The sequence below is a fragment of the Pteropus medius genome, unplaced genomic scaffold (genome assembly GCF_902729225.1).
Source record: "Pteropus medius unplaced genomic scaffold, Ma_sr-lr_union100, whole genome shotgun sequence".
Classification (NCBI taxonomy): domain Eukaryota; kingdom Metazoa; phylum Chordata; class Mammalia; order Chiroptera; family Pteropodidae; genus Pteropus; species Pteropus medius.
In genome coordinates, this window is record NW_024346150.1 from 4,274,164 (window position 1) to 4,295,127 (window position 20,964).

At 41.8% G+C, this 20,964-nt stretch overlaps 1 long non-coding RNA gene and 1 pseudogene across 1 annotated transcript; one reads left to right on the top strand and one right to left on the bottom strand.

Moving 5' to 3' along the window:
• The first annotated feature begins 10,477 nt into the window (after positions 1–10,477).
• LOC120612950 (uncharacterized) lies at positions 10,478–12,771 on the top strand. Its single transcript, XR_005655584.1, has 2 exons — positions 10,478–10,548; positions 12,261–12,771. It is a non-coding gene; the product is annotated as an uncharacterized LOC120612950 (long non-coding RNA).
• A 7,121-nt stretch (positions 12,772–19,892) lies between these two features.
• Positions 19,893–20,011, bottom strand: LOC120612999 (uncharacterized; annotated as a pseudogene).
• Between the last annotated feature and the right edge of the window lie 953 nt (positions 20,012–20,964).

Below are 20,964 nucleotides of genomic sequence, written 5' to 3' on the forward strand. Positions count from 1 at the left end.
TATTGAAGTGGAAATGAGTTTTGTTAAATGTATCAATAGTGCTAACCTATTAATAATTGAAGCATAAATCTTTCCCACCATTCCATTAGACATACTCGATCATCTACACGATGGTGAATTTAATGCTTCTGCTTTTATGTATAGTTGCCAATAGTAGAATCCCTCCCAAATCTAGATGGCTGGCTTCCTGAAGAACCTTCCTGGGAGGAGAATTCCCAACTGTAGAACAGTAACTTTATAAGAAAAGTAGGGTTGAGGGTATAAGGTCCTGAGTGAATCTTTGACAAATATTTTATATTTATTATGATATATATACTATGATCTATATACTTACTAGCCCCCACCACACGATTGTGTAAGCCAAATCCTTTAAAATAACTCTGAGAGAGAAAGAGAGATGAGATAGAGAGACAGAGATGGAAATGGAGGAGACAGAGATAGAAACAGAGATAGAGACAGAGATAATAGATAACTGGTCGTTTCTCAGGAAAGCCCTGACCGATTTTTATATTTACTATGCTATATATACTATGATAAAGCCTGCACACTGTGGTCAGTAACAACATTTTTATACATCGTAAATTAGTAATAATGGCCTCTATACTATTAATCTTCATTGCCTATCTCTTGACTCCATGGATATTTATTAAGATCTCGTTCCCTCAAGTTTCAAAGGGATGCTAGTAAATTCATTTTATCTTTACATATAAACTATGGGTTAAGAGGCAGTTTTTCCTATCTTTAGTTTTCCAGCCAAATGTCTTTCTATGATTCAGATTTGACAACTCAGAGTTGTGGTCACCTCCCCCCACCCGCCCCCAACACGCACGCACACACACACACACATTTCTCACCTACTGCCTCCGCCTAACCCAAATGATGACCTGCCTTGGTCTCAACAATGTAGGAGTTTATTTTCAATAGAAAACATCTTATAATAGCTGAATTGACTTCTGTATCCCAGCTGAGGAAATTGTTTTTCAATCCTTCCCAATCCCAGAATGATGGCTCTGATGTCAGTAAATTCATTTTCCCTCCTGCCTTCTCACCATACACAATAATCCACCTTGAAATCTAGCTTTCCTTTCCTTTGGTTTCCTTTCTGCCTGACTGCGAAGACTCCAGCTTTATTTACTGCAATGGTTAGTTTTATGTGTCAATTTGGCTAGGCTACAGCACCCAGTTATTCATTCAAATACCAATCTAGGTGTCATGATGAAGGAATTTTGTAGATGTGGTTAACATCTACAATCAGTTGGCTTAAGTAGATTACCTGTGACAATGTGGGTGGGCCTCATCTAATCAGTCAAAGGCCTTAAGAATGAAAACTAGCTTCCCAGAGAAGAAAAAATTCTGCCTCAAGATTGTGGCATGAGCTTTTGCCTGAGTTTCCAGTCTGCCAGCATGGACCGCAGATTTCAGATTTCGAACTTACTAGCCCCCACCCCACAATTGTGTGAGCCAATTCCTTTAAAATAACTGAGAAAGAGAAAGAATGACCAATTGCCAAGCACATCTCCAACTTGCTTTCAGAAATCTACATAGCATGCTGTTGAGCGAGTAGAGGTCATGTTTTCTTAGCCTTTTAAGGGGGAGGAAATTATAGATTCTGAAACCTAAATCCCCACTCAGAAATTAAAGTATATCCTGTAGAGAAGAAAAAAAATAAAAACCCAGAAATCTCATACTGTTTGAGATTCAAGCACCTATCAAAGAGGTATTATTTTATTTTCAAGTCATTTTCTTCAAAATGCTTATGGCTGCTAACTGGAAGAGAAGGGACAACATAAAACTTGGCTTATTTCCAAAAGAATAATGCCTACAAATAGTCATTATTACCATGTCATTTGGATGGGCGGTTATTGATTTGAAAACTTACCAATAAGAAATATTACTAATGAGACCACTCCACCCACCACATAACTTCTCAGGACTTGCAACTAGAAACCGTCATGAGTGTCCTTTGTCGGAAGAACCACTGGCCAACCCCAGCTGACCAAATGATCTTTTGTGGAGCTGGCCATATTGAATCCTGGTCCCACTATTCAATGAGGTAAAAATTTTTTAAAGTTCCTTAGATCGTTGGTAAAATCTAAATATCACAGAGAAACAGGGCAGAGGTGAAGGTCCTGTAAACTTTCAGTCTCCTGAGGAAAGACCATCCATATCACTTACCAGCCACCACCTTACCGCAGCCTCACCAGTGCCAAAAACTCCAATACCGCCCCACTGATCACTGACTTCTATGGGCCCTTGACAAGTGGCATTGCTGATGCCACTTCTGATGGGTGAGGAGGGGAGATCCTCACCCCGCTCCTCTGACTGTTGTGACAATGGGAAAGGAAGCACAGGATTCAAGATGCTGACCTGTGGAAAGCTAAGTCTCAGGTCCCGTGCTGCATTTACCTCCATCATTTGTCACTGACTGGAAGAATCTCAATTAGGAACAGCTGAAGAATCAAACTAGCTTGTACGAGGCTGAAGAAACCACCATGCAGGCATTAAATGCCATCTCATGTTGCAAAGTCCTCGGTTTTTGACAGTGCGTGTAGAATGATTTATTTGAATAATTACTTTGAGTGAAATATTATGCTTTATTATATAAACATGAATGAGTCGAGGTCCCCAACCTCAGAGCTTATATCTGGTAGAGAAGACTGGCAAGTTCAGAGGTAAAAGATGGTGGATGAAATTTGCTTAATTGAGGAAGACGATCCTATAGAAACCCACAGGTGAAAACAATTAATTTTAACTAGGAAAATTGATAGAGGCTGCCTAATAAAGTAGTAGGAATTTGGGTGGTTTCTCCTAGCTCTAAAGAAAGGCAATTTAGAAGGTACCTGGAACTCAGGGAAGAAAAGAAGCAGAAGTGACATAGAAAGGAAAATGACTCCCAGCAACATGGCAGCAGGCAGAGCCCCCAGAAAAAAGGCGGGCTTTTCCTGGGCCTGTAGCCTGAGCTGTACTCCCCTCCTGTTTTTCTTAAGCCTTTAGTAGAAGTCCATAACACACAGTAATCCTTTATAGAGTTCTGGGAGACAAAAAAAGAAGGGACCGGGCCAATGTGTGGGGTCGGCAAGACAAACAGAGCCCTTTCTCCTCCAGGATGTGTAAATCTCGGAAACTGTGCTTGGAAGGCTGTGCTTGACTATTAAAGAAACAGAGACCAGAGGACTTGGCAAATTTGGGTTTCGCACATAAAAATGGTAAAGTAATAAATTTTAAAATGACAGTGGGAATGCAAAGGAAGGAAATGATTCACATTCTATAGCACTGAGTTAGTCGAGTAACCCAGTATTCACGCATTCTCTCACTGTCCTGTTGTTAACTCATGCTATTCCCTCTGACTAATACACCTTAAGGTGCACCCAAATGCTGCCTTGTTCTGGAAGCCTTTCTGACTCTTTTGGGCAGACTTGGGCGTTCCTCCTATGCTCCCATGCACTCACCTCCATTAATTCCATTATCCAACTGTCTGAGACATACTTGTTCACTGGACAGTCTCCTCACTAAATGATAAACTAGACTCAAGTTTAGGAGCCCTGGGTATTTTTACCAATGTAGTTTTTGGTGCCCAACACGTTAGCTAGCACATAGCTGGTGCTTACTTAAAGTTTCTGTAAATAAAGGGAGGAAAGAGAGATATTTCGAATGGAGTATAAAGGATAGTTATAATATGATTAAACACGGAAGAGGATGGAAGACATTCTAAGCAAGGGGAGCACAGAAGGAGAGACCTAAAAGGGATGGCCTGGTTAAATATAGTGGCCTAAATAAATGTATTTATCGCTACTCTCTTCTGAAATGCCCCTGAAATGCAAGAAATTTAAAGAATTTTTAAAGAAAAAAAAATTTTAACTGTGAAGTCCCAGGGCAAATAGCATTACAACGCGAGCACATTCAGGGGAAATGAGAGGTAGACGAGGAGCGAATGTAGCAGAAAAGGTTAAAGACCACATGCCCCGAGAGGGAGAAGTCAAAGAGCAGCAGAAACACACGCCTAAGAAATATGTGTCCCTTGGGGAACCTGGACCTGAGGCCCAACAAACCGTGGGCCCAAAAACAGGGCAGTGAGTCAAGTCTGAATATAAAGCTTCCAGAGTCTAGACTCTTCCTCCAACCAATTCCATCTAGCGAACAACCAGATCACTAGAGGTTTGTTCTATGGAGATTTTGAACCAGATTCTCCAGACCCTCAGTGGACATGCTATATCTTCCTTTGATATTCTTTCCTATGTTACATATTAAATATACACATACCATGTATTTCCAAGCCCCCTTATACCAGACTTTTCAACAACTTCGACTCTAGATCCTAAGGTTCCCCCAGTGGAAAAGTCCAGTTTGAGGACTGATCGCCAGTAGAACCCACTGGTTGGCAAGTCTAGTCTGCACATAGAACTTTTAAATCACCTGTCTAGTGACTCATTATTAAAGTTTTTGAAAGCCAATACTCTTACTTTATTTCCCCTTTTAATGCAACCTAATTTATGTACATAGATGCCCAGCATTAGTTTTAAAAAATAATTTAAAGGTTGTAGCCAAACAGAGGAGATGTCTAGAGGAAACATGAGAAGCTAAATCCAAAACGATTTATTGTGGGTCAAGCATCCCCAGGGAGAAGAAAAGAACTGGAGTCCTAATTAGAGCAGGAGAGAGTTAGGAGTGTAATAAGAAATTATCATCATTAAAAACAAGTTTACTTTCTAAATAAGCTGAGATAACCTCTAAGAGACTACAAAGGGACTTCTGGGTAAAGATGTCAGACTGCAGCTGGATCAAAGATTCATCCTTCTCTAATTCTTAATTAAATAAAATAGAAAATCAAAAAAATAATAATAATAATAATTCCTTAAAATAAAAGGTTTTCTGCCCTAAGTTTAAAAAGTGGAAGCAAATGAAAGAAACAAAATATTCTGTCCAAAGACAGGAAGCCTCTGAGGTCAGTTGGAAAAAGAGTCCCAATTCTTTACTTCTTCTTATTTATAGACTTGCACATGCTTGTCCTTCACCATGTGATGCTGCTGGTCACCCACTAGAGTTAGATTTGGCATTGTGGCTTGTTTCGGTCCATAGTATGAGTTAGCAGCCATGACGCAAATAGAGGCTTTACATGTGTCTGTGACTCAGCTTGTTTTTTAGGCAGTTGTGATCCCACCAGTAGCAGCATCTTGGTCCCCAAAGTGAAGATGTGGAGCATCTCTGAAACAGGCTGGAAGCTTGAAGTCCAGTCAAGCACAGCCAAACCTACCTTAGATTAGACAAACCAAACTTACTTGCAGATTCCTGAGCACAAAAATAAATATTTTTCATAAGCCACTGAACTTCTGAGGTTGTTTGTTGCACAAGGAAAAACAAAAAAACTATTATAGGCTCCCAACTTAATCTCCATCTCTTCAAAGCCAACCAAGAGAAAAAAATGAGTAGACAAAATCCTCAATGCACACTTATACTAGCCAATTTGGAGAGAAGCATTTTGAGTAGGAATGTGCAGTTGGCCTGGAAAAATGGAGGGAGGAAATCTTAAAGAGGAGAAGCATTTATCTGCCACTACAAGAGGTCAGAAGAAAGAAAAAACTCACTAGGGGTAAATTAGAGATCTCTAAAGCCCGGTGCTTCCATGCCCTTTGGGAGGAGAGGCCTAGGCACAGTAAACTCTGGTGTAGGACAAGCCGAGGGGTCCAAGAAAGGCTTTGCACAACCCACCAGAACGTTCCTGCACTGCCCCAGCCACTCCCCTCCAACACCACAGGTTCTGGTTCCGTATATGTAACAAGAGTGCACAGAAAGCAGCATTCAGAGAAAGACAAATGGGTGTTAGAGAAAGTAGAGAGTTGGAGAGAATTCATGATACATTATATTGACTAGAGAGGGGGCAGAGCCGTTTACGCCAAGCCGGATCAAGGCAAAAAGAAATGGCATACCAGCTAAGCAAACACTAAAGCACAAAAAAAGTTGAGAGTGAGAGAGAGTGAGAGAGAGTGAGAGAGAGAGAGAGAGAGAGAAGGAAGAAGGAAGAAAGGGAGAAGGAGAGGCAGATAAAGGCTATAATCAGAAAGAAGGAAAGAAAATATAATCCAAGGAAGAGAAGACAAATCTCTTGTGAGTACTTCTTGCTACAAAAGAATTTAAGAAAAACATGTATTTAATAAAGCAATAATTTGAAGTCAAATGAAAAAGTAATGGAGTGAAATGAAAGGGAAATTGTGGAACTAAAGAAACAAAATAGGGATCAAAACATCATCATAATAGAAATAATAAGTGGGGGGGAGGAGGGAGGTAAATGAGGTAAAAGGGGTCAAATATGTGGTGACATTAAAGAATTAAAAAATTAATTAATAAAAATAATAACAAGTAGAAATAGTGAGGAAGAGAAGAAGAGAACAACAATAAAAATTACTGACATAGAATAAGGCTAAGTGAAGAAGAAGAGAAAGTTTTCCTTGATACTCTTAGGGTCCCTGTCTAGGTCTGAAAATTAAACTGACAAAGACAGACTAACAGAAGAAAAGTATACAAATTTTACTGAACTTTTACATGTACATAGGAGCCTTCATAAGAGAATGAAGACAAGAGGAAGTGACCAGAATAGGAAGCTTTTGTACCTTATAGACAAAGAAACAATACTTTTGTGTAGAATTGACGAGACAAAGGGGTTTGGGCTAGGGGTAGTCCACCTAAGGCTAGAGAGTCCTTCTCTCCCTTAACTAGACTTGTTTGCAAATTCCTCTGGTGCTGGCTCTGGGCTGATAAGAGTCTGTCTCCAGTTAAAGGAGAATTTATTTCCTGCCTCTAGGCAGAAAAGGGCGAGTTTTTATACATTTGCTTCTTCTTAATAGCCTTCAGCTCAAAATAATTTTTTTGTCAAATAGGCATTTTTTGGAGTGACATAGTCTGGTTTCCTTCAGTAGCTACCTAACGCAAAGATATAAAAGCAATTGAGAGGATATACAGAAACAAAGACAATATAACAAGATAAAGAACTCCATAAATAATAGAACAGAAAAGATAGTAAAAAACAAAATAGAAGAAAATTATCATAATCTAAAGGAAGAACTAAACTTGAAGGCAAAACAAAAAACAAAACAAAAAAAAAAAACCACCACAAAACTGATATAAATGATTCATACTGTGATATGTTCTCAAGAAGATACTAATTCCAACGATAACGATTTCTTCAGTCATGGGGCTATGGGAAGAGGGGTATACCCGTAAGGGAGGAAAACGAAGCTGTGCTCAGGCTTCTCCAAAACAACACCCCATGCCAGAAGGCAAAGGAGCAATGCCTACAAGGTTCTCAGGCAAAAAGAGATTACCCCAAGTGTGATGACCGTAGCCAAGTAATCCTCTAGCAGGAACAAAAGATGGACATTCTCCAACGGAATGTTGGAGAACAGAAGAAATGTGGCATCTGCACATCGCTGGGGGGAGGGGAGAGTGGGACCCTTCACCACGACACCCAACTAGTCATGAGATGAACGGAGAAACTATGGTTCTAAAATTATACAACCTTTGATAGAAAGTGTGACCCAGGAATGTTACAACTAGACAATTTGTCCTTTGAGTATGAAGCTAAGAGGTGAATTGGGGAATGAAACTCCTATATGTACTTCTTGAAAAAATTACTAGGCAATAAATCCAATTCAATAAGAAAGAAATCAAAATTTTTAAAAGAAATGGAGAAACTTTGACTTAAAAAATTAGTGCTGGGCATTAGTGGGGACAGCCCAACTATTTAAAAGTTCAAAAGAGTCAGATAATTCTGGTTACAAAATAGAATGTAAATCATCAGTCTCGACAATTTAAAAATAATCAAATGAGTAATGTGAATTCAGAGGAGGCAGGAAAAGTGGAAGAACGTACATTTTCTCATCCGTCAGAGTAGAAGTCAACAGTTTCATCCAAATTGAAAACTGAACTTTAAAAATCAAAAGGATCCCCAACCTTTTCATCATCTTTCTTCCCCTTAATTTCAGAGGAACTATTTTAGAAACTGTTACCTGTGGTGAAGAAATGTGTGTCTGAAGTCCAACAATTCCTGCAGTCTCCTTTCAATTCTTCTGTTAAATTGAACTGAATTTTTTTTTAAAAAAATAAGTTTTATTTTTATAAAAGTTCTTTCATTTATGTAACATTAGTTCTCTCTTTTTTTCTCTATGGTTATATTCACAAAGACACATGTGAGAAAGAATAAAAAGTTTTGGGAAGTGGTGTATACCTGATATAAATGAGAGTTACCCTATATCAGGGGTTAGCAAACTACAGACTGCAGGCCAGGTCTGGCCCTAAATAAAGTTTTATTGGAACACAGTCATATCTGGTCATTTACATATTGTCTATGACTGCTTCCCTGCTACAATGGCAGAATTCAGCTGTAGTGAAAGGCCTCCAAAGGTGAAAATACTTACTGTCTAGACATTTACAGAAAGTTTTGTGACACCTTCCCATAGATGGGATTTGGGGGTCTGGAGGATTTGGGTTTTGGTTGTTACTTTCTTTATTGTTATTTGTCGTATTGCATAGAATTTTTAATGAGCATTAAAATTTTTAAGAAAGCAATGAAACCGCTTTCGTACTTTAAAAAGACCACCTTTCACTTATGGGATTTAGGCTAAGTGACCTGCTGGTTCAGCTAGAGCTTCATGCTCTCCTTTCTAGAGCAATGCCCTTTTGGGGAGGCTGGCATTTGAGAAGCTGGCGTTTCTGCAAAGAAGACTCAACACAAAGCTGGCTGGTGGCGGTGGAAATCTGGGCCAGTTTGTCAGGTGCCCGTCTGAAGAAGGCAGTTGTGTCACTGGTTTTGGCAAACGATTTGAGAACACTGTCCAAGTAAGAAGATGGGTAGGAGAAGGCAGGGGAGGAGAAAATTTTTTTTCTATTTAGCATTTGCCAAAATCACAACCTTCAGCAAATATCACATAACTCATTAAAAAATTCCTCATTTACTGAAACTAAAATGGAAGTGGCCCAAGAATCAGAAGAACAGCTAATCAGTCCTGCTCTTGTGTTTAAAATCTCTTTCTCAACTGAATGCTAATTCTCCTATGCCCAGATGAAGGCCTTTTCTCAAAGATTCGAATTATAAAATGTTTCGGAGTTCACACAATCCAAAGACGGGTGGTCAGAATCTGCAAAATGCTATCTGATCCATTGGTGAGAGACCTTGCCTTATCAATAGCTATGAGAAGAAGAAAGAAGAGACCCACGTGTCTACCACTTTGAGCCTTTGACCTTCGGTCTCTGGGCACTTCTCTATAAGTCTCTTTCACCAGGAAAACCTCCCTGACTGTTTAAGCAGCCAAAGCAATCCCAGCATGGGGCGAACACCAGTCCCTGTTCTACATATCACTTCTCTCAGCGTAAATTATTAATTAATTACAGAACGTTCCAAGGGCACAGAGGCATAATTCTGCAGGATGAGCTATCAGCCATTAGAAACAAGGAGAAAGATTAAGACTCATGAATTAGAGGTTTCATGATTCAAAATGTTGTCTCTCTTAAAATAATTAATAATGTTGATTTTATTCCCTCATTGAATAAATGTGCTTATTCTAAGAACCGTAAATCTTCCCAAGTTCAATAGAAATCAGAATAAAAGGGTCTCCAGTAGAAACCTTCTTCTGCTTCCTTTCCTGATTAGAAAGCAACTTTATTTTTTTAGGGAAAGAAAAACTATGTACTAAAGACTGTTTTTACTAAAAATGCTAACTGATCAACTAACTATAACTAAAAGTAGAAACCGCAAAAAAAATTTTCTTCATATCTCTTCTGGCTTCATATACAATCAAAAGATTTAAAATCAGTCTTTATAGGTAAAGTTTAATTAGTTGAACATGCCACACAAGTTGAAGTGGTCTAAGAAAAATACTTACAAATTCTTGTTATGAATCAAAAAGCTAGAAGATATTTCTTCTGGAGATTTTATAGTTTTTGCTCAGATTTTACAGTTCTTCCCTATTTTATTATCAGTCATCCAGATGCCCAGTAAAATCTAGAATATTCTCCCAAAAACCTAAAATTCTCTGCCTTGTGTTGTCTCCACTACCCATCCCAATCCCCCAAAATCCCTCCTGGAAAAAAATAACAACCCAGACCAACGTGACCATTCTTTTTAAAGGAGAAAGAGAGAAAAGTCTTAGACATGTTTTAAAATTCTTCAACTGAGCCACAAAATGCTGAGGTCGAGTAAGGTAGGCCAGTCTACCCACTGAGATACATGTCTCCACCAATGGGCAGGGCAGACATCAGCCAAGACATCAAGAGCAATTCAAAAACAAACCATTTGTGATTCTAGATCAGAAATCCAAACCCATTGCTCAAGCCCAAACATTGTATGTTCCATTAATCATTTAAGTCATAGTGAAATACCTCCAAAGAGAATCTTTGAGGTTTCAAATTATAAGAAGGTCTATATGCTTCCATTTGCATGTCTAGACATCTTTCATATATGCCGAACATTTTGAATGTGTTGTAGAGGCTCTGAATTTTGCTGTATTCCTCTAAGAAGTGTGACGTTTTTGTCCTGATGAGCAGTGAAATTACTAACAGGTAATTTTGATTGTGTTGAGTTTCAGGTATTGGCTTTGTTAAGGCAGGTCTATTTCATCCTTGCTCTCAATCCTACAGCATGTCCCTTATTCCTAGGACACAGGCCTCCCTCCTGAGGTGAGCCTTCCTCCTGAGGTGAGCTTTCCTGGAGTCTCAAATAAGTGTCCAGCTTCACTTGGGCTGTATCAGAACTTCAGCATCTCCTTAACAACCACAACTTCTAAAATCACGTTCACCTCTCAGTCCCCTAGAAGCTGCTCTCAGCTGACTTTGTAAAGTCTCACTCAGTGTGTAGGCAGCTAAAGATTTGGCAAAGAACCCAAAGGAAATGCCTAAACAGATTTCTGAGGCTATTTCTCTTCATCTGCCTCCTCTCTGGTATCCGACCTGCAAGTTCCAACAGACTTAGCAGCCCTGACCTTCTATCTTTGCTTCCTCCACCCAAGAAGACTGTCACTCTCTGCTTGGGCTCCACTTCCCTACAGTTTGAAGAATGCCTCAGGCGAAAAGTCAGGCTGAAAATGGACCTCACCTTATGTGCTTCCCTATTCTCGAGAACCACAGCCCGATGCCTGCAAATAATTGTTTATATATTTTGCCCAGTTTTATAGCTGTTAATGGTAGAAAAATAAACCTGTTCCTCTGTCTTGGCAAGAACTGTAATTCTTACATATTATAACATGTCAATAATTTTCATTATTCTAAGGATAACCAAGACCTCTAAGCTAAAGTCATCAACAACCAGTTTAAAATAAGCCCTGGGCTGAGAGCTGGGAGACCAAGTTACTCCACCGGGTCCTTCATAGCCTGGTTGTCATTTCAGCGCCTGGAACCTCAGTTTTCACTCTGTAAAACAAACAAACTAAGCTACATAACCATGGCTGTCACGTTTAGCTCTTTCACATTATGACCCTTCTTGTTACATATGCTGGATTGATGAGATATACTGCTTCGGGAACCAAAGCAACAGTTCTCTGTAAATGGAAAGTCTTTTCCGGAGCTCTTAGTCCTTAAGAAACTCGTTGGGCCTCCAAGCCCTCCAGCAGTCCCCTCTCTATGTTTGAACTCTGGTGCTCGGAGGCCCAGGTCAATACAGAAGGCAGGTGTCTGTGAGCACAGCACCAAGTCAGACATCAGAGCCCCACTGACCCAATTTCCAAACTCCCTTACAGTGAGGTCTTGTCATTTCACTTCTCTGAAACTATTTCCTCCTCTGCAAAATGGCTAAAATGATGCTACCTTGCAGAGCTATTCTGGGAATCAAATGAGATCTTGTATATTTCGGGGGCAATCCACAGAAGACTTTTTTCACTGATAGATTCCCAATGGCCTCTGAGAAATGGCAACTCATACATCAGGTTTTGAAATTTCTTCCCCACCACCACATCTCCACCTCCTCCCCTGCATTACCGTCGCCACCACTGCCCCTGTGCTACATGCATGGGGAGCAATCAGTGGTCAGCAGCACCCCGCAAAGTGACACCTTACCACCTATCCCCTTCTTTAGGAAGTTATCAGATTTTTTTTTCACTTTAGATAAAAAATAATTGGGAAGACTTTGATCAATTAACATTATCTCAAGAAGGGAATAGAATACATCTTTTAGATTTTGAGGAACGCAAAGGAAAAACATCTGAACCCTGGTCTCCACAATCTCTTCACCTACCTACCCAAAATATTCTTGGAACTAAAGAGAGCCAATATCCTTTCAGATCCTAAGAGAGGTCTTCTGAGCCACTCATGGAGCAGGGGCCCCAGAGGAGAATGACTGAGAACTAAGAACTACCCCCGGAGAACCCACTGAGGAGCACTGTGGACTGAGTGAGGCCCAAAGGACGGAAAATCACTTTCCTTTGAAGGGCACCAACTTCTTGTACTGATGGAGCAGGTACCACAAGGTCGTATGGATGGGGCACAATATGTGTTTGGCAGCTCCCCCATGTGGCAAGAAATAGCCACTACAGAGGACTGGCCAATACTAGGAATTATCCCCACTTGAAAATGGAAGTTTAGAGAAATTTTCTTTTAGAATGCAAATGTTTCCAAAGGTTCCTGGATAATCCAGAAAGAAGAGGGGACCCCCCCAAGACTGTGAAAATGAGCTTTTTGCCAATTTAGTGCGTGGACACCTGAGCCTATGTGTTTGTTCTACATCAGCTTACACCTATTACATGCATGAAGCCCAGAACACATTCCTACTCAATAAATTATTATTGGGGATAAGTGTGAGTTGAATTAAATAAGGACAAAGGCATATATATGATGGGGGTCAGGACTTCTTAGCCAAAATGACATTCACTAAAATGTAAGCTTCATGAAAATAGAATTTTTGTTTGTTTTGTAGCCCCAGCATTTAGAACAATGCTAGCGTGTACACTTAGTAAATATTTGTTGAACTGAATGTTAAATTAATTGGGGAGGGGGGTACCTCTTACAACATGTCACATGGCTATGTGTCAATTCTTTTCCTGTCCACTATATTTACCAGCAGCTTGAGGAAAGAGCTAGAAGGCATGCTTACCAAATTAGTCAACAACACCATGCTGGGAAAAATGTCGATATGCTGATGACTTGCATCATATTACCATATAAACACATACACACACACACACACACACACACACACACAAAAGGACTCAAGCGAGAAAACTGGGCTGAAACCAATAAGATGAAATGTAATTCACGTGAATTTCCCACATACAGACTGAAAAAAAATCAAACGTACCATATCAAGGTGGAGAAGGCTTGGCTTCAATAGCAGCCTCTAAAGAAAAGACTTGAAAGTTTTAGTTGGCAGCAAGGCCTGTTTTAGCAAAATTTGACACTGTCAAAACACTCATGTGGTGACAGAAGGCCTCATTGGGAGGGAGTGTCCAGAGTAAGGATGAAGCGGCAGAATAGTTCAATGGGGTCATGTATAGAATGTCACATTCATCTGGGGTCCAACCTGGGTCACGTGGAGTGGGCCCAGTTCTTTGCTTCTGCATCCTTGCATCCAAGTTAGGTCCTTATCAGCCCAGCTTCTCCCTGATTCCGTCTCTGTAACATTGACCTCCTGCCCAGAGCTAAAAGGCCGTAATCTCGGAGATGTTCTAATAGAAAAGAAGACAGGGAGGAGCCAGAGGATATCTGTTACAGCCATTATTTCCACTCAGCATCCTATTTGGCATCTTTACTTGAGGCCCATCAGTTGAATCTGGAGGGAAGGGCCCTGAAACCCGCGCAAGGGAGTTCTTTAAAATGGAGACGGCCTTCGGACAATCAAAGTGAAACACTGCCACCACGTGGTTTCTGGGTGTCATTACAGGCTGCCGGCCCCTTTCCCTGTGTCGCTTTCACCGAGTTAATAAACACAGACGGCATGATGAAGCAGCCTTTCCCTCTTCTCCTTAAAACTACGCTATTTATATTAATAGAAACACATTTACATGGTACAAAACTCATAAGGTCCAAAGGCTCTACAATGGAAAGTAAATCTCCTCACCTTTGACCCCAGAGGCATAACTGAGGATTTCTTGTGTAGCCTGCAGGTTGTGCTGTAAGCACACACACACATATATTCTCGTTGTCTCTACACCAATGGGGGCATGCTTGCAGTGCGTTTGTTCACTGCTATATCCCTAGTGCATTGGAGACACTCTGAATAAATATAGGCCCTGTCCGTACCTTGATTTTTTTCACCTTCGATATCTCACACACAGTCACTCTCTCTAGGATTTGACAAAATCCCATCTCTCACAGATACGGCAGGAGACACCCACAGATAATGGATAAGAGACATGATTTTAGCCAAATGGCCATTCCTGCCCACATAAAATCAATTTAGATCGGGAATAGTGGAATAACTCTTAGAAACCCTCTAGTCCAGCCTTGTCCTTTTACAGATGAGAAATCCGAGAGAGGGAATGGGACTTTCAAGGTCACACAGAGGTTGTCTCCTGGGCTCCTATAGATTCTGCTGAATGTCTGGTTGAGGGTCTATACCTGTCTTGAACCCCACGCCTGCTGTCTCACCAGCACTGCTCCCTGCTCCCTGCTCCCTGCTCCCAGGGGCCCTGTTTCCAAGTGCTTGGTACTGACCTTCCTCGCATGATTTATCAGAAATATGGGCTGACTCCACAGCATCCGAGGCCTTCTGCTAAATGCTGCAACTTGAAGGATGCTCCCTGATCCTCAACAGCCCTGAGCACCAGCCCATGGAGCGAGCCAGACCTAATTAGTAGCCTCAGCTGCCCCAAGAGCCCAGATGGTTCTGCAACGTGAGAAATTTAGGCTGGGTAGACACAAAGAAGACCTCCTAATGGGCAAAACTGTTACAACCCTGAAATGGGTGGCCAAGGAAACTCATAGAATCTCTTCTGAAGATCTTTACAATTGAATTAAGTTACAAAAGAATGCTGTGCATAATAAGGAACCTATAATGCCATAAAACATAAGAGAGCCGGAGGACTGCCTTGCATTTGAAACTCGCTAACATGCATTGACTATATGCATTTTGCTACAAATATTTTATTAAATCATATAAGGTGTGCATATTACTATTTTGGTGAACTACATGTGCCACATTTTACCCTGCTTGTAACACAATGCTAACTCAAAGATTATTAAGCAAAATATTTATATTTCTATCTCATAAGGAAAAGAACCCAAACATTAGAAGTTTTTTCTTAACTGATTGGTTCATAATTGATGCATAGCAAGTTTTAATTTTTTGGCTTGATAATACAATGGACTATTTTGAAATCAACCAAGGAATTATCCTTTTTTAATGATATGAAAAATGGAAGTAATGCCTGTTGGCTTTATGTGATTTTAAGAAATCAATCAAATAATTATGTTTCAGAAAAATGGAAAAGCCAGAACATGAACAAGAAAGGACGTTAGGACTGTGGAATGTTAGAGCTGATATCCGAGAGATGAGACCCTAGCACAACACCCTTTTTTTTTATAAGATGGGAAAACCGAGGTGCAGTTTGCTGAAGTGACTTGCCCATTGCCCACGTCCCGGCCCCTCACTCACGTCTCACTTCACCACACGCTGTCTCCTGAGGATACGGGCTGGGAACCTGATGTCTCTGGGTTCTCAGTCTCTCTCAGCAACGACCTGACTAAGAAATTGCAGAACTACTCTACTCTCTCTAAACCTCAGTTTTCCCATCAGTAAAATGAGAAGGTTGGATGAGATGACATCCATGAGGCGACATGTTTCCCAAAAATAACCCTCCCACGCTCATAAAACTAAACATTAAATACGCATGAATCAGCACACACGTATTTTGCAACATCACCCGTAAGACAGAACTAGTCACAGCCTCACAGCATTCGTTTTCGGCAGGAACCCTCTCGTCCACCACACCGTATTTCTCATCAGTTGGGCTGCAGCTGTAATGCAATTTCCTCCACAGCTGTGGCTGGCCCCACACCTCCTTCTCACCAGCAGGTCCAGGTTAGTGGTAAGAGACACGGTTTTCTGTAGCGGGCTGAGTAATCCTTCCAAGTAATTTGCTTCTGAAAATACTTTATTCTCAAACAGAGAGAATAACCTGTCACATGGATTCCAGCTGCCTCCAGCGGAGGGGGAGAGAGCTGGGGCAGACCCCACACTGCCTTCCCACACAGCCCATGGCCCACGAATGTGCTGAAAGGTGCAGGCACACCACCTGGCAGTTCTTAGCCCCCACTAGGTCAGAGTCATCTTTTCTATAGGGATGGCCAGAGAGATTTGGGAGAAGTTTAACCCCTGCCTAAGCCAGTCTGGCTATGGTAGGAATACCTGGTAGCCTCTCAAGGAGGGAACAGTGGATGTTTTACCAGTTTCCTGACCTCTACATGGAAGCAAATACCCCTAAGTAACTCAGAGAACCTGTTCCTTCTCACTCTCAGCATGCGAGGTGACCTTCCTCCTAACATCTGCCACCTCCCTCCCGCCCACACACACCTTTCTCCCAGGTTTGACCACCAGCCCAATCACCTGGTATTGTTGTTTGAATTGCCAATGAATAGTTGAGAGCCTTAAATTCCAGCTCCTACTAATCAGTGACCGAATGACATGGGTTTATGGAAGCAACTGGCAAAGATGCGTTGAGAGGAGCCCACTTTCTGTCACCAGAGCCAGGGTTATCGAAGGCCTCCAGTTTCCCTGGGGGAACAGGTACTTCAAGGTACTGAGTCCTCCCCAAGGTATGAATGGGCCCAGAATGACACCTAACTGCACCTGTGACCCCGCCCCAAATAGGGTGCAGGTCCCGGCTTCTGTCAGAGCTTTGCCATAAGTGGGATGGGCAGCCTGAAGGTGGAAAACTGGAGAAAAGTGGACCACCAAGCCTGGGCGTGCAGAGTGTGAAGGTGCACAACCGGTCCCCACTCAGCTCCAATCCCCGGGCCCTGGACAGGAGGCGGCAACTTTACTCTGCGCAAAAGTGACTTATGCTCTAAAGTTGTATGTCCGAGGGCTGCAGTCACCCTTTTTAAATTTATCCATCAGGAAGGGACACTTTCTCCCAAAATTTAAACACGGAAGCCAGCAGAGGCCCTTGCTCTCTGGAGCCCTCCTTCCCCCAAACCTCATGCGTGCCCCACTCTCTCCCCCTGCTGGCCTCACTGGGCATAGCACTTTCCGTACTGAGCACCTGTTGTCCCTTGCAGGCTGTGCAGGGCGAGGGTCACATTCTTCTTGCAGACCAGGGACAAGGAACTGGAGGGAAAGTACACTGACATGACAGCCCAGACCTCGAAGGACGCTTGAGATTTCTGTAGAGACCCACGGGGAAAAGGAAGTCTCCACGAGGAGAGGTCAGAAGCAGGAAAGGGGAGCAGAAGCAATGCATCTGGCTCAGCAGGACACAGGGGAGGGCAAGCAGCGGGAGGAGAAGGGAGAAGACAGAGCAGAAGGTGGCCCAGAACATGCAGGGCTGGAGTGCTGGGCACAGCGGTGCTGAGGCGACAGACAGAGGGTGGGTAACGAGGTAATAAGACACTTTGAAAGAAAGGCTGTTAGGTTTGGAGGCTGATTCAGTCTGAGAAAAGAGAGAGTCTCAAAGCCTCAAAGAAAATGGGAGATTCGAGGGCACAGGAGAATAGTAGTGTCACTTTGAAGGTTGACGTGGAAGTGGTTAAGAGCACCTGCCTACAGGCTGTGCGACCTTGGGCTAATTGTTTGCCCACTCTTTCTCCTCAGAAAAAGATGGAAATTACAATCATCTGTACTGTGATGGCTAATTTTTGTGTGTCAACTTGATTCGACCAAAGGGTGCTCAAACATTTGGTCAAACATTTTTCTGGTGTTTCTGCTGCAATGTTTTTGGATGAGATTAACATTTTAATAGGAAGAGTGAAGCAGATTGCCCTCCTTAATGTGGGTGAGCGTCATCCCATCTTCTGAAGGCCTGAAGAGAACAAAAATATCAACCCTCCCCTGAGAAAGAAGAAAATTCTGAGAGAATGCCTCTACACTTCACTGCTTTCCAGAGTCTCAAGCCCGATGGCCCACACTGTAAATCTGAACTTGCCTGCCTCCATAATCCCACAAGCCAATTTCTTATGATAAATATCTCTCTTTACACACACACACACACACACACACTATTGGTTCTGTTTCCCTGGAGAACTCTGACTGATATACACACCTCTGGCATTGTGTGCAAATTAAGTAAAATTATACCGGCAAAGTACTTAGAGCAATGCCTAGCACATACTAAGTATTTGTCCAAGGGGTATAGATATGTGTAAATTAAAATTATTCTTCATCTAGGAAGGTTGGTCATCATTGGAAGACCCCTCATCAGAAATCCACTCTTCAGAGGTGTTCAGTCAGCAATAATCAGAACACAGCAATCATAAATCCATACCCCTGTTAAAGAAAAACCATGCGCCAAGCTCATGAAAGGTAGAGGGGTAATTGTTTCATGTTTTATGTCATGCTGGAGCATTTCCCAATAAGCCTGCCTGACCCTCACCTGGCACTCCCAGCGTCTGTCACAGCATATTTGCTTAACAATCCAGAGTAAGATTGCAGGTAGTTTTTAGCCCTGTACATTTAGAACTTAGCCTTCAGAAATTGGTAAGTCGTTTTGACTATATGACCTCATAGGAAAGTGAACCCCAAAGCTGTTGAAAGTTCTCTGCATTGTAGAAAGTTAGTCATATATCTGACCTGGCCATCCAACTGGGCACCCACTTCCCTAAGGACCCCATAAATCCCTCTCCTTCAAAGGCTCCGAACCGGCCCTGTGGTCTCCCTGCTGTTTCCATCATTAAAGAATTAAATCAAACCTTGACGCCTGGTTGCTATCTATTTGTAGAAGAATAATTATGTTTTTAACACTCCAGAGAAAGTCAAATCTGCAGGGGGCATGGGGAGGGAGGGGACGGCACGGGGTGGGCGTCATGATTTCACATAAGAGATGTCTGAAATAATGACTTCATGGATAAAAAAGTGCCACTGAGAAATGTGATTGGCATGGTATTTCTCAAACTTTTTTGGTATTATTGTCCCCTTGAGGAGCCTTTTTTAGCTATTTTTTCCCTGATCATCCCCCTCCCGTGAAACTTTAATACAACAGATATACTGTATAGTAGTAGGCTAATTGCTCACCTACTCTGACCCTCTGTTTTCTCCTCAGAAAAAGATGGAAATTACAATCATCTGTACTGCGATGGCTAATTTTATGTGTCAACTTGACTTGGCCACAGGGTGCTCAAACATTTGGTCAAACATTATTCTGGTGTTTCTGATACAATGTTTATATACTGTGGGGGGGCCCGAAACCACTGTAATAGCTAAGGTTTTTTCACACCCCACTCCAAGAACCCATGTGTTCTCAATGGGAGCATATGGCCCCCAAGAGGGATTTTAAGCTCTACCCTACCACCCACTTGATCTTGAGGAAGTGACTTCCTCTCTCACAGGGCAGTTGTGGAACTCAGGGGCCAGGGGGAAAAAGAGAATCACTCTTCCCAAATGTATCTGTCAGGGAAAAGTAATTAGATTTTAATCCTCTTTCGTCCATCACCACTCTATTCTCCTACACACAGACACACTATCCCATCCTGCTTTAGTGTTTTGGGGTTTTTGATTTGGGAGGTTTTTGGTATTGGGGGTTTGGTTTGGTTTGGGATGGGTTGGGTCGGGTTTTTTGGGCCCTTCAAATCACAATGCCTTGAAGCTCTCCCTTTTATTTTTCTTTTAAAAATATATTGCTAACTATAATTTGTTTGTTATTTCAGTTTAACTGTATGCTCCTTACAAATGTAAGGATAAAGGATCCCAGCCAGCCTATCAGTTACCCAGCTTCTGTGTGTGCTCCCTTTAACCCACCCTGTGAGTGATAACTTTTTTTTTTTTACACCTACAGCACTCGATCTTCTTAGGAGGTCTCCCACCCAACTACTAACTAGGCCCGACCCTACCTAGCTTTTGAGATCAGATGGGATCAGGCGTGTTCACGGTGGCATGGCCATAGCGTGAGCGATAATTTCTATGAAGGATACCATTTCTGTCACACCAGGAATACGCTAGAAAGATTGGAAGATCTACTAAAATAACATTTCTACTCAATACTGCTACTAAAATGGTAGTGATAAAGTCACAGCTTCAAAGATAATCCTCACAGAACTTCATCAAAGTTATCTAAAAGTCATGTGATTTTGTCCTTGACATGTAACACTTTTTTCTCACTCTGGATTGGGAGTGTCTGGCTTCACAGGGCTGGAGGAACAAAAGCCCTGATAGATCATGGAGACCCTGTCTGGACAAGACTTAGAGGTGATACCGTCTCAGGGAAGGGATCCTACCCGGAAATGGAAGAGCAAGACTGGAAAACAAGCCCAGGGCAGCATCTGCAGAACAAAGGAGGAATGCAGGAGAGAACTCCGTTCCTATCCCCAGGTCGTCAAAGAGATGCCCTTTCCCTTACTAGAGATTAAATCTCAAAAGTTTGGTCAAGTAAAGCAGGGCAAAAGTTTCAAACAGGCCAATTATTCAGCCTTCTAGAAAGGAGCAAGACTGTGACTAGTAGTACAGCCGGCAGGGCGCTTTAAATGACACTGGAAGGAGAGAAAAAAGGTGGGGGAAGGGTCTTTTCTTGAAGTTTCAAGCCTAACCCAAGGAAAAATGAACAAAGAAGTCAATCCTAGGTTCCCCAGAAGAGCCCATCTGGTGTTTCTTCCTGCTTCTATAGTCCTTCACTCCCGGGTGTCTTCCAGATGCTTTTGTCATCCATCCATTTGTATCTGCTTCATGAATGAATTAAAATCAGATCCATTTTAATACAGGGAATTTTCTTGAGCATCTAACCACCAGTAATCTACACATATTTCCAGCACAAAGAGGAAAATAAAATTGGATTTCTACGATCAGTTGAATTTTCCTCCTAAGTATGAGCAAAAGAAAAGACATAATGAGTGACAAATTACAAC